Source organism: Nipponia nippon, unplaced genomic scaffold, assembly GCF_047370975.1.
Source record: "Nipponia nippon isolate SJK-2023a ecotype South Korea unplaced genomic scaffold, ASM4737097v1 scaffold_4, whole genome shotgun sequence".
NCBI classification, from domain to species: domain Eukaryota; kingdom Metazoa; phylum Chordata; class Aves; order Pelecaniformes; family Threskiornithidae; genus Nipponia; species Nipponia nippon.
The window spans coordinates 82855494-82868795 of NW_028262358.1; the positions used below are offsets into that span (position 1 = coordinate 82855494).

Below are 13302 nucleotides of genomic sequence, written 5' to 3' on the forward strand. Positions count from 1 at the left end.
TGTATATTCCTATAGAAGTGTGTCTATATATACTTTAGAAATTATATGGTTAAGACACAGTGATTCTGTTCAACAGATTAGGCTGTTGCCTTTACATACCTTAACACAGAAAGCTGCAGGTATCCAATGGGAATCATATTCTTTCCTATAGATCTAGAGCTGCATGAATTTTTTTCAGAGGAGAATGAAAGAAAATTTGATGTTTTTACATTAAAACATCTCGTGGAATTGTGCAAATTTCAAGAAAAAAATGTTTTTCAAAAGTGAAAAAGATGTATCTTTCGTTTCTATTCTGAAACAGCAGTGTTTTTTACACTGCAGTGTTTTTTTCATCATACAAAATAATAAATTATTTTGGTTTTATCATAATCAATCTTCTACATTTATCTACAGCTAGATTGTCCTACAAGCAGAATTACTGACTGAAAAACATAACTTCTTAATCTGTAGAAACATTCAATTTATGTTTTTGTTCTTTTCAGAATAGAAAACTGGCAAAACTGTAAAATTTCCCATAAACAAAATTACATTTTCATATGACTGAGTGCTTCATTACTAACTACACAACAGACTCATAACATTTTTTTTCCCTGTGTATCTTAGGTGTTAAGGAAAACAGAATTTGTTCCTCAGCAATGAACAGTGTGCATAATATGGTCGCAAAATCATTATTTGAGAAACTGAGTTCTCTCCACAGCTAGTCTGTTTTGCCTCATAATAAGATTGAGAGGAATGTGGTGATGTGAAAGCTAATTAAATTTAGGCCTATTTGAAAGTGTCAAGATGATGTGGGATGAAGCAACCTATTTTAATAACAGGTAGTCTCCCAACTTCAAGTTGTACTTCTAAGACTGGCATTTGTCTCCACATTTTGTAGTCATATCTTATAAATGTGAAAACATGGTGGCTGCTTGTATCTTCTTTGGTTACCCACTGCTGTAGTTCACAGGTTTTGGTCAACTACTTCTTTCCTTTTACTGAATTGACTCATTCATTCATACTGTAGATTACACGTACACACACATATCAACCATTTTCCTATTTATTTAATTGATTGCATGAATTTAAATTACTCCCAGGCTTAGGCTGGATATTATCAACTGGGTAAAAATTCCCAGCCCCATGTTTGATAACAACGTTGCTGTGTTTTGCCGCAACGTGCAATCAGTTTGGAATTCCTTCCCACTGACTTTGGTACTGCTTGTCATGCAAGGCTTAAACTTCTCTTGTCTGGAAAGATCTAAAAACCAGATGTAATTATTGTTGTTAATGTTTTTGTTTGTCATTATTCCTTTAGCAATACGAATGCTCTCAACTGCTTGCACTTGCCTGCCCTAGGTACCTGTGGAAAGAAGACTCTTCATCTCAATGAGGCCTTAAGGAAACACACTTTATCTAGCTATGTGCATTCTAACTGCCAAAACATTTTAAATGTTATTTTGAAATCTTCTCATTGCTTTTGCCTTAAATATTCTGTAGTTAGAATCTCAAATATTACCAACTTGCTGCAAGAAGGCATGCAGGACAGTGCTGGAGGCCCAGCAGGTGTGGAGGGAAGAAAGTGCAGGAAGGCAGGTATAGAGCATCTGGGCTCAGTGAGATCAAGTCATGGGGAATTTTGGCTGTGTCCCCCAGAAAGCTTTGCTGGGGAGGCATCTGGTCATTGCTTTGCTCCCCATGCATGCTGCAAAGCAAGGCTGGCTGGTAAGCAGCTGTAGCGGAGGCACGGAGACTGTTTGGGAAGTGAAGTTTGATTCCTTCCCTGATCTCCTCCACCTGCAACTCTAGTATCAGTGCTAATATTTAATATAGGACATCAGTTGTCTCTTAGCGTAGGTGGTTGAGGTGAATGTTGTTTGGGGTAAGCATTCTCACTTAAAATTCTCCTAATTATTATAAGTTCTAGAATTAGCAAGTTTGTTACGCTCTGAAATGGCATTAGTTGGATATTATTGCATTTTCTTTATCCATTCAGCTAAACAGTGTTGCTTAAAAACTCTTTTTTAAGTCTGGTGGTTGCAAGAAACTAATTAGCATTTGTGTCAGACCAGGCTTACTTCGTTATACTTAAACACTGGCCTTTAAACTATGGGTATTTAGAACTGCTGAATAACAGTCTTAAGCACTTAGTTTGTGAAAATCTTGTATTGCCAGCTTAAATAAATAGTAAAATTGGTGTAGCCTAGGTTGATAGCCTTGGCTGTTTAGCTCATAAATTTTATTCCAAACATAAGAATACAGGCAATAATAATAACTGGATTGCTTTCTAAAGGTAGTTTGATGTCCTCCCATTCCATTTAAATGCAATATTCAGCAATAGTGACCACAAAATATCCTCATTTCAAATTCTTAATATCAAAAGTTTATGATTTTCCATTTTTCAAATTACATTAGGGATCTTCTACTACTGACCCATACTAATGTCACTTCTAATTTCAAAGCATTAATTATTTCTGTTGAAAAATAATTTTGATGGAGAATTTCAAGTCAAGTTCTACCCTCTCCGTCTAAGCCAAGACTTCCACTGCTTTGCCAAAGAATAGTGAGGACTCAGTTCTGATAAAGTCAGAGTACTTGTCACATGAGTAACTTGGTGTACACAATCAGCCAATTTATTGGAATACACATACTCCTAAAGCTCTGCATCTACATAAATTATTTCAGGATTGATGCCTTCATTCAGCATAACCTTAATTTTAAGGAAGGTCTTTCTTTTTCTGTAGTTTAAGCCACTGGAGAAACTTCACTGAAATCCTATTCTGTCAGAATATGCAGTTCCACTGAAATCACAATGCTCCACAAAATGGAATTAATTTTGCTGAAGTCTTGGTTTGAAAGAAAAACCTCAAAAAAAGAAATGTTCAAATTGTTTCTGATATGTTGGGACGTGTATTACAATATTTTACATTTCAGTCTATCCAAAACAATTTGAGGAAGAAAGTTTATTTTTTGAGGATGTACAGATTTGTGTCTTTCATTTCAAAAGGAGACATTTGTAATTTCAAAAACCTCTGAAATATCACCCTGGTAAGTAGAGAAAGCTGGTTTTGCTGCTTTATGAGCCTGCTTCAGCCTGTCATGCCTGGCATGGTCTACTTGCCACCTGCATCCATCTGTTCTTGGTTAGTAATCTGCTCTGGGTACTGCTGTTGGTACCTGACTTCCTAAGATGTGGCGACTCACCCGAAGAAAGTCTTTGAATATACAGGGAGTTAATGCTGCTTAATTATTTAGAAGCTACTTAAAAATATTTTGAACTCCCACCCAGTGTCTCCACCTGGGGTGAGAAAATGGGTGAAAAAAAGCTGCAGGAGGAACTGTGAGGAAATGTAAAGACAAAAGTATAAACAAGATGCTTAGTGATTACTTTATCGTAAATATAGGCAAATTTCATTCAAAGTGGTTTAAATCTCCAACTTGAATCATAGTTCAAATCAGTAAGAAAGACACCATGTATTAGATGACTCTATTTAATCTTGGACTAGATTTATGCTTTTTAGTTATTTTCTTAAAGAATGATTAAGCATCACTCACTCTCTTAACCGTTAAAGTATACTAATCAACAGTCAAATATAAGCATTATACAAAATTTGATACCATTTTTTGCTAATCACAATGTAGTCTACATCTGTCATTTGTTCAGATTTTTAATTTGGGCATTTTAATATGACAAATGATGATTAATGTTAGCTAGATGCTTTGGGATGGAAGTTGATATATAAAGTGCAGAAACTATTTTCTAGGATTGTTTTATTAGGTAAATAAAATAATAATAAAGGTGTTAGGTAAATACAAAATGTAAAAAATACATACCATATTTTAAAAAACTCACACTCATTTCCTAAATGAAAAAAATAATTTTAAAGGAAGTATATGTGTTACGTCATCATGTCCTTCAAAGTTTAGACCTTATAGATCTCTGCCTCTCACCTCTATTCTAACACTGGAATGGGAAAACAGGCTTTCTTGCAGTTTCAGTTCTAATACACTTTCTCAGTTTGAAACTGCTGTAATTGCTGTCCTGGATAAACTAAAAGGAAGACGACATCTGCAGAAACGATAAGAGACCTTTGAACAGCTGGATTATCACTTAAATAGTCATTTTCAATGTTCAGTTGGCAGCTTCCCTTAGTTCAGTAGCTTTACTTACATAGTAGGTTTAGGTTGTAGTATAAAACAACTACAATAGTTTTAAGTTGTTTTGTTTTTTTTTTTTTCAAAAGGGTAGTAGGTTTAATTTATACAACATAAGCCATTATACATAAAAATCCATTATAAATAATAGATTTGTATTTGTTTTTTCATTTGTTTCCTGACTTTTTCTGCTGCTGGGGGGAAAAACCAACACCCAAACATTAGTATTGGATTGTTTTAATTTAGGCAGGTATGGGAGTTCATGGTTAAATCATTGTCTACTGTCAGATCAAAAATGTAGCATTATGTGGTAATGAAATATGAACAAGGATGAGGCTCTTTGCTCATGGATTATATATGTACTCCAGAACCAAATATCTGACAACACGGAATTAACAGTCTCTCTACAAAATAAAAAAAAAAAAAATATGTGTGAAAGTTTTTCTTAAAACAAAAGAAAAATATTTGTGTGTTATTAATTCATTTCTCTCTGCTCCAGTTTGTGAAACACAAATACGTATTTCCAGTAAGATATCCTTGAAGGACTAAATATCTCAGGGGACTGGTAATCACATTTTAGGAGCCTTTCACCTCTAGTTCACTGATTCAAATACAGCCAACATGCAGTAGTGATGGAAAATCATTGTGCTTTGAAAGCTGGTTTGTGGCTTGTGTGAAATGAACTGGTTATTTCACTCTGTTTCTTAGAGGATCTTGAAAACGCACTCGGCACTTTCGAAAGCACTGGTGCTGAGAATATTGAGCTCCTTGCAGGATCCAGCCAGGTCCCCACAGAGCCACAACTGGGGCTGGTTCTTTTGAGAATGGCAGAGGCTGAGGCTAACAAATAAAATCCCATTCTAGGCAAATTTCCTCACTATGTTGACCACTTGGAGCAAAGAGGTCCTTAGCCACCTTGGAAGGTCTTGGTGGGCAAACATTTTTTCCATGTCGAGTACCCAGCCAAGCTGGGCTGAAATGGCAGCTCAGTGTGGGGTCACCACATAGTACTGCTGCTTTCTATGCTCCACAGATGCTGGGTAGAAAAGGAGTTTCATTTTCCATTTCTGCTAATCTGGTACTTTTCATTAGCATTAAATATACTTAATTTAAGAGGAAAAACAGCAGAAAGACACCACAGAAATGACTATGTTTTTTGAGGTGCGAAAGTGCATTAAGTCTCTTTTTTTACACAGAGGTATATACCTAGTTAGGAACAGTTAATAAATTGTCCTTTGTCAAGATCATACCTACCATATTCTAGGAAACCTATTTTCTCATTAGCTACAAATTATCTCAGTTCTATGATTCCCAGCGAAGGCTTTAAATTGTCTCTTATATGATTTCATTTCCTTTACGTTAGGGACTTTTCTTCACAAGAGGTATATCTCTTTTTAAGAAAATATACACATCATTTTTTCTGAACATTTAATAAGTTGTATTAGGAGCTTCCCCAGAGGAAAGAAAGAAAAGTCTTTCTTCATTAACTACTAAATATAAAGTGGGGAAATTAAAACATTCGGATGTCATGTCAGCTATATACATTGTCTTCTATGATGTCACATTTGATTTTCTTTTTCTATGACTTTGACAGCATCATATTAAAAATTTGATTGCACAATGACAGTACAGGCTTTGAATTATTCAGCTTATGAGTGCACTCTTACAGGAAGACTATTTTGTATTTCTTGCCATTTCTGAAAAACTGACATTTAAAAAAATTTAAAAGGAAGGGGAAAATGATTGCTAATAACTAATTAATAACTCAAACTTGGCAAAGGTAACCTCATTTTAATAGAATATCACACAAATTAAAACCAGATTAAATATAACATACAACGTATTGCAAAAGTCACTTGAAACATAATTCTCAGGATGATATTTTGGCCCCAGTGAAATCAATGGCAAGACTCCAATTCAGTTTTGGTGGAGCCAGGACTTCCTCCTAACTGAAGAAAACCCATACATTTCCAATCTGGTTTTAGCAACTATCTGTCAGAATTCTTGTGGTACTTAATTAAATTATCTTTGCCCATCCCTTTTCTTAGCACACACTCCAGCTATTAATGCTTACTGAAGTCAGTTGGGTTTTTGCGTTCGACTCCTGTAAGGGAGTCAGACCCTTAAAGTTGAAATCTCTTGGGTAATTTTTGCACTTGTCTTTCAGGGTTTATACTGTGTCTTTTCCTATCATGCCTGGGTTCTGCCAGCTTTCTTTTTTGTTCCATTTTACCTCTGTCTAATGTTAAATAAGTCCAATCTGTTGGTTCATTGGTATCAAATAACTTCAGCTGTAACCCGTCTGAGAGTGACCAAATTTGTCTTTTCTTCATTACAATTTAAGGTTATTTTTGAATCACGAAGGATATTTTTAAATGACTAAAGTTGGAAACATCTGCTCTCCAGCTTGATTAAATTCAGCTAGTCCTTTCATATCATAACCATAAAAAAAATAATGTCATTTTAAAAAAGCATGCTATTCCCACCACCTAAAATGAAATTTTAGTGGTATCAGATATGAAAATATCACTCAAAGTCAACTGCTTTTTCCAGTAAACATGACTATTATTTAACTAGTTGGGCCCAATAAAACTGCCCATAGCTATACATATATTATTCTTTCTCACAAGAATTACTTCAGCTGAGCTGTCTGGGCAGGTAAGAACTATAGGCTTGAGTACAGCTCGGAAGGGTAAAGCGTGGAATATTCCATACGAGACATGAAATAAATCCTTCCAGCTATGGCAATGGGGAAAAATACAAATGATCTTTTCACGTCCTGGTTCCTCAAAAAGGTTTAGCAGAGATGTCTTTGATTCTGCTCACAGCAGTGCCTGGGGAGAATCTCATACTGATTTAGCTGGGATCAGAATCATGACCGCAGTTATACCAAGAAATGTGCTTGTATTTCCTCAGAAATATCTGAGGTTTATTCAAGAGTTTAGTTCGTCGTTAAAAATATATATGTTGCTGCTCTTCATGTCTCTTCCAACATCTCTATTTTGCTGTTCTTCACCTCTCTTCTAACATCTCTCTATTCCAATTTGAAGACGACAAGAGTGCCTGTTTTCATTATAAGCGATGAGAATTAGTTACGGATTACTTACACTACATTGTTTTAGTTCACCTATTTAACCTGAATCTAGCCTGTTTCAACACGTGAATCATCCCGGGACAGCATTTTTTCATTCTTGAATGAACAGTTACACGCTCGTGTTGCTGTCCTACTGATAAGCAAAACTTATTTCAAAATGTACAGTTAGAAACAAGATATCACAATTCAATAACATTTCATCCTGCAATATCAATATCAGTCTGCAAATATTCTGCCGGAAATAAAAATGCAGGAGCTTCCAGGACAAAATCCTTCTGTCGTTATCATTTACTGCTCAACCTTTACTCAGGCAAACTCCAGTTGAAGACAACAAATGGTACCTATACAAGTGCAGAGTAAAAACTGCAAAATAATATAGCCCTCTACCAATGTCGTGTTTTTAACATCCATCCTCATCAAAGGCTTCATGGTTTAAACACTGTTTCCAAAAACCACTACTGACTCAACTGAAATCAGAATCAGAGCGTTTCCCTTACAACTATTTGTGGTTTGACTGAGAACAGGCTGACCATTACAGGTGACAGAAAAACTTATTTCCATAATAACCTTTAAATCTTATTGTTTCAGACTGCCACCAGCCATGGCAGTTAAGATGTGATGAAACATTTCTGATGAGTCTCACACAGATTCCTCTCTGTGTTGCAAGAATAAAACTCATCATCCTTTTGTACAGAAAAACTAAATCTACAGAATTACAAGCTTTCCCTTCCCACAACTGTTGTGCATTACTTGTATGTAGAACCACTTGAATCCCTTTACCCAGTGTAATGCAGGACTAAGAAGTCCTCTGTAAGTGAGAAAGAATACTAGGAAAAAGTATAAGTGAAACACATGGAAAAAACCCAATGCAAACCCAAGCAAAAACTCCAACAAAATTTAACAAAAACCAGGAATTGTAGAAAAAAAGAAGCCGTTTTCCCCCAGACTCCTTCAGTCTTAAGTGTTATCACAGCACCAGCTTCTGGAGAAGGGAGTGAAGATTTAGTGTGAATCTTACATTCGTACTTGTTGGCTATTTGGCAAAAAGGCAAGAGGTTGCTCTTTTTTTTCTTTTTTTTTCTTTTTTTTTTAAAGGCAATTTCCAGGTCTTTAATATTACTCTGAGCCAGAGATGCTACATAAAAGAAGGGAGAAGCGCTGCTGCCATAACAACCCTTCGACAGGGAACTATTGGGATACAGAGAGTTACTACACTACCTACAACCAACCGTGTGCATCATGACACATAAAAACCAGAAAACGCTTTTCATCCACAGCATCCCATCATTTGCACTCGCGGCTCTGGGCAGCGAAAGCAAAACAAGCACAGACTTCTTCCCCCCCCACGCACCCCCAAGCTTTATTTAATTAATTATTTACGGAGGGGGGGGAAGGGGGAGCGTCAGAAAACTCCATCGGAGCGCTGAGTCCTGCACGAAGCCTCCCCCCCGTCCCCCGCGGGAAGGGCCGCGCTTCGCTGCAGCCGGCGGCCCCGGGAGGGGGACCGGGACCGGGACCGGGACCCTCCCCCGCCTCCCGGGTGGAGACTCCGGGGAAGTAGCCAACTCTGCTGAACCTGGTCCACCCCACCTTCACATGGTCCCTTGCAAAAGTTAAGGCGCTGCCCCCTCCCCCGAGCCGCCCCGGGCGGGGGCGGGGGGGGGAGGGCGCTGCGGAGGGCGAGGGGTCAAGGGGACTCCTGGCTCCGGTTGGGGAGCGGGGCTCTCGGGGTGTCTGTGCGTGTGCCAGACCCCCGTGGGAATGGGCAGCGGTGCCCGGAAGGGGCAGCAGGGCGGGAGCCCCTTTCCTCGCAGCCCCCGCGGAGCCCCAGGGACCCCCCTGCTGCCCCGCGGACCTTCCGCCCCCGCGGGGAGGGCGCAAGCCCGGGCTGGGATCCTCCGTTCCCCCGGGGGCCGGGGCAGGCGTGAGCGCAGTGCCTCCCCCCGAGACAGCCCCCCTCCCTCAGCCCTCGTCCCCGGGGCCGCTCGGGATGGGAGGCGCGGGGGATGCACGGCAGGTGCTTTTTGGGGTGTGGGGGCAGGGCCCGGCGACTCACCCGTCCGAGGCGGGGGCTGCGGGTAGCGCGGCGGCGGCGCTGCCCCCGGGGCGCGGGGGGCGGCGGGGCAGGAGCAGCAGCGGGCGCGGGAGCAGGGGGGAGCGGCGGGGCCCGGGCTGCTCCTGGGCGCGCTCTCGCTGCCCATCCCCGGCGCTGCCGCCGCCGCCGCCGCCGCCGGAGGAGGATGCTAGGGAGAGTCAGCCCCGGGCGCGGGCACGCGCGGCGGCGGGGGGGGGGGGGGGGGCGGGGAGCGGAGCGGGGGCGCGCAGCGGAGGGGGAGCAGCTGGGAAGCGCGGGCGCTCTCTCCTGCAGCCCTCCGTCCCTCGGCCCTTCATCCCTTCGTCCCTCGTTTTCTCATTCTTCCATCCCTTCTCTGTCCATCCCTCATCCCTCCATCGGGCGTCCTCCCATCCCTGCGTCCTTCACCCCTCCATCTTTCCATCCGTCTATCCCTCACCCCTCCATCCCTCCACCCGTTATCCATCCATCCCGCCATCCCTCCGGCCCTCCGCTCCCCCGGCCGCGGAGCCGCGGTCCTCCCCGCCGTCCCCCCCCCCGCCCTCCGCCGCAGGGCGGCCCCGGACCCCCCCGGGGCCGCGGCGGGCGCGCAGGCAGCGCCGGTGGGCGCGGGAGCGCTGCTGCCCCGCCGGCGCGTCCCCGCGGCGTCCCCCCCCCCCCGGCCCGGGAAGGGCGACTTGCTCCTCTGAAGGGCAGGAGGTCCCCAGCCCCCCTTCCTCGCTCCCCTGAACCCCAAGGGGAAAAGCGCTGATAGCGCTTGCCTATCCTGCTCTTCCCTTTTTTCTTTCTTTTCCCCCACCCGGCAGGAGAAAACCAAACCGTGCTGTGGTATGGAAAAAAGGCGGTAAACAAGAGGAAAACAGAGAGAGTACGATAATCATTGACTGTATGAGAAATAAGCCATACACGGGAGTAGTTCTTAAAAGCAGTCTTTCAAGCCTGTTCCTGAAACCTAAAGGACTTTCCGGATGTTTATTTAGGATCGAGAGTAATTATTTTAACATTAAAAATAAAAGAAACAACAGCTCAAAATGCATTGTGAAAACAGGAGACCTGTAAATCAAGTATGTCAAATAAACAAGCACACCACAAGCTGGCTATCAACTCTTTATCCTTGCTCTGAACTCTCCCTGCGTTATATAATGTTGATAAACTGCTGCGAGTACGTTTGGGGAAAAGATAGAGCGGTGATGAGAACATAGCACTATTTATTAGAGCACATTAGTAGCCTTACCTGCCAAGTAGTTGTTTCAGAGGTTCATCTGTGTGTTTCTCATCAGTCCTCCAAGTAAACAATTTACGAGATGCTGAATGCAGACATATGACTCCCTGGTGTCAGGGTCTCTGTCCTAGACGTTTCTGAATGGCTTGTGGATTATTAACTTACTATGCTCTTCTGCTCTGCCTTGTACCAAGAGCCGTGCAGGTATCAACAGCTCCCACTTGTGAAGCCAGGCAAGAGAGAGATTGGGTAGATTTCCACATAGCTCTACATTTCAAACTGCTGATTTGCTGTAAGGGCTACAGTCACTTAGAGAAGTGGTCTGGTCTTCTAACAGGTTTATTCCAGAAGAGAGGCCTGACCCAAAGTTCACTAAAGGCAATACAAATATTTCTATAACCATAGTGGGAATTGGTTCAAATCACTGTGAGCTCACCGATGGCATGCAGGTATTTCTGAGTGCCACTATTCTTCAAAGCTAGTAAGAACTCCCTGGGGAGAAAAAAAAATTACTAAGATGTGCATCTTTTTTCATAAAACTGTTGACAGAAGGTCAAGGACCTGCTTCTGTTCCCCTGCAGCTATTGGCAAAAATAGGTACTAGAAGACAGGTTACAGCCCCTGGCTAGGGGATGTCCTCTGGTATCTGCAGGCTCAACCAAGTCCTGCAACCACCAAATACAGTAGGCAAGGGAAGGGAAAGAGGGGACACTGCAAAATTATTAGGTCCAATTTTGGACATCTGTAAAGCCAGCAGGAGCAGGACTTAGTATTTCATTTTGAGCCATTCCTGCTCACAAGGAAATTCTCAACAAATTAATCTTTCAGTGTTTTTCTCTTCTCTGGTCTCAGTCCTGGGATTAGATCTGAGCTCCTCCTTAACTTGCAGATTTCTGTTGTTTCCCCTGTACTGGTTGTTCCCCCCTCCATCCCTCTTCTGACTTCTCCAGCAAGGACTCTAGGCTATTAAGAGAGATGGAAGTAGGCAGGGAAGGAAAACTGGGCAGTGGGAAAGATTTGGACTCTGCATAGATAATGACATCTTTGAGCAAGAACTTACCTAGCCTGAGTGGCACAGAAATTAGGTTATATTTTTAAATATAGTTAATACAGGGGTTTTGTATACTTAATATAGTTTTTAATATAGTTAATTTTTTTTTTTGCTCTTCTCTTGCTCTGTAGTTGCTGATGAACAGCTCCAGCAGGGACAACTGAGCCCAGTGTAGTGGTAGCCTGGTACTTAGAGTGATTCCTGAGAAACGGAGACTGAGGGTAAACATTTTTTTTGTCTGAGATTCAGAATAGGAAATGAACCGCTGAGGTCCTGTCTGTTCTCAGATGAATGACTTTAGCTCTCTCCTAGCTTTGACGACAAATTTCGTCTGCATCAAAGCACATACATATGTGCCCACAGAAAAATTTTCCTTCACAAAAATAATTTTTCTTGAAATTTGTCAGTTCTTCAGGAAATTACAGGGCTTGCTTCAGATTCTTGCAGATTATTGCATGCTTTTTGTGTATATGTACAAAGATTTCTGTTTATGTACAAGGATTTATCAAGATTTTCTGCTTTTAAATTATATCAGCATTTTGTTTATGAAGAATACAAACATTAACCCTTACATTTCAGAGTCATTGTAGTGAACTGGTTTATTCTTCAATATGAGGTTACATCTCTTCTATAAAACCTTTGTGCGAGAGCAGTAAACATTTTTTTCTCATTGGAGAAAATGTAAGCCTTTTGCGATTATACCATTGCTTACAGAAATTGCCTTTGCAAAAGCTAGCTGCTGAGCTTGCTACCTTAGACTGGAAATATGTGTATGTTGTTTTCTGAATATTCCAAAATATTTTCAGAAAGCACAGTTTGATAAAAGGTTTCGTTCACCTAATGGAAAACATGTGGAAATTAATAGACATTTTAAAAGTAAAAAAATGTAGATAGAGACTGATATTGGGATATTGTAAAGGTCAAAAGAAACAGAACAAAATTACAAAAAGAAACCAAAATGCATCAATCCTCTCCGTAAACAGCTCCCCAACCCCAAAAGTAGATATTTATCAAAATCATGTAAAAAAGATGAAGATTTATTTTTTGCCTGACATGGTCTGAACATTTATGTCAGGCATACTTTTAAAGTAAGAACATTCAAGTGCTTACTAAAACCTGACACGCAGTACTGAAATGTGTGCAGTGCTACTGATGCAGTTTCTGTAAAGTTAGTCCCACCAGTGTTTGCAGGGGCAGGCCTTCTGTTTTCACCCGCGTTCATTTTAGAGGACCCAGAACCCGTGCTCGTGGAAGTCCGGTGTGCATTTTCCTATTTCTAATTGATTGTTGGCTTGGGGGTTAACTGCATCATTTAAAAATCTATCATCCTTTGGCTTACTGTTCTTGATGTTCATTAGTTATGGCTTGCCTTAAACTTGGCCCTGATTCTATAGCTGGATTGACTAATGCCAGTACCTGATGCTGTGCAATCAGCCTTAATGACCTTGATGAGCGCAGTGGCCCGTTGCAGTTTGCAGAGTTGTGGGATGAGGAGTAGGATCCTAGATCCAGACAGCAACTGTGTTGTACAGTGAGACCTCAGTGCAGACTATGGCTTTGGATAGGATTAAGATAGAAAATAACATAAAATACTACTACTATTTGAATCTGAGAAAGAATTGTATGTTCTCAGTTTTTACTTTCTATGGTAGGTTGAACACATTTAACTCTGATATCTGAGTGGTTTAAGTCTCCATTCTTAGGCACATTTATAGCACCTGCTGATG

The 13302-nt window shown here is 41.2% G+C and overlaps 1 protein-coding gene across 3 annotated transcripts in view; it reads right to left on the reverse strand.

Annotated features, from left to right (window-relative positions):
* The window catches only part of FUT9 (fucosyltransferase 9), a 113699-nt gene extending 103073 nt beyond the window's left edge, over positions 1-10626 (reverse strand). Inside the window, exon 1 of one of the 3 annotated variants that reach the window (XM_087777042.1) lies at positions 10537-10626. The gene's annotated coding sequence lies outside the window, so the exon portion shown is untranslated. Of the gene's footprint in view, positions 1-9284; positions 9405-10536 lie in introns of those variants that run through there. The other 2 variants (XM_087777040.1, XM_087777041.1) reach the window with 2 other exon arrangements.
* Between the last annotated feature and the right edge of the window lie 2676 nt (positions 10627-13302).